Raw genomic sequence first — 912 nt, forward strand, 5'->3', positions numbered from 1 at the left:
AGATACTATAGTATTCACTTTTTTTTTAACCAATTATACCTACCCTTGTTATCGGCATCCAAGAAATTTTATTTTCAACACAGAAATAATATCGTTGATTGAATTTTTTATATCTTTGAAGTTTGAACTTTGTTAGGCATGTGATGGAGAGAGAAAATGGTGAAGTAACAAATATACCAAAGGCATGCCTATTGACCAAAGAGTTGACCAACGACCATAGACATTGGACAAGATGCTCAGTTGCACTGTTACACATATGACATAGACACATTCCTTATTCTTCTTATGTTTATTTATTGCTGCATTTATTGTTATCATAAATTTCGTACCTCTTGTTTATTGATTTCTTGGACGGCGTTTTGCAACTGAATTCTTTTAAACTTTTTTTTTTTTTATATTTAATCTTTATTGTTGATCTTTGGTTTCACCATGCAATCACCTCACCTCAGCCATAAATTGGCTTTTTTATAAGCCGATATTGTAGAATCAAATGTTATGATTTTACTTCTAGTATTTCTACTTTTATGGCTATTAACAAAGATAAAGAGCCTTTTTTGCTTTTGACTTGAATAAATGTGCAAAATTTGATGGTATGAAATGAAAAAAATATATTTATATTGGTAATTATTAGTGAGTCAATTTTAGTTATGTACTAATAATATTAAAGCTGTTTAAAACTTTCGGATTGAAATATGATATTTGATATTTTTTATAACTAAAATAGGACGTTTGAAACGTTAGAGATTGAATTAAGATTTATCGCAAATATTGAAAATTAAAACAATACTTTATTCTTATTTTTATTGTTGTTGTTATAAAGATAGATATTAAAGTTCTTAACTAAAAAATTATAAAAATACAAATTTAAGTTTTCAACATATTTATTATTTATTTGATAAAATAATTTTTTTA

This window comes from Arachis ipaensis, chromosome B09 (assembly GCF_000816755.2).
Source record: "Arachis ipaensis cultivar K30076 chromosome B09, Araip1.1, whole genome shotgun sequence".
Classification (NCBI taxonomy): Eukaryota; Viridiplantae; Streptophyta; class Magnoliopsida; order Fabales; family Fabaceae; genus Arachis; species Arachis ipaensis.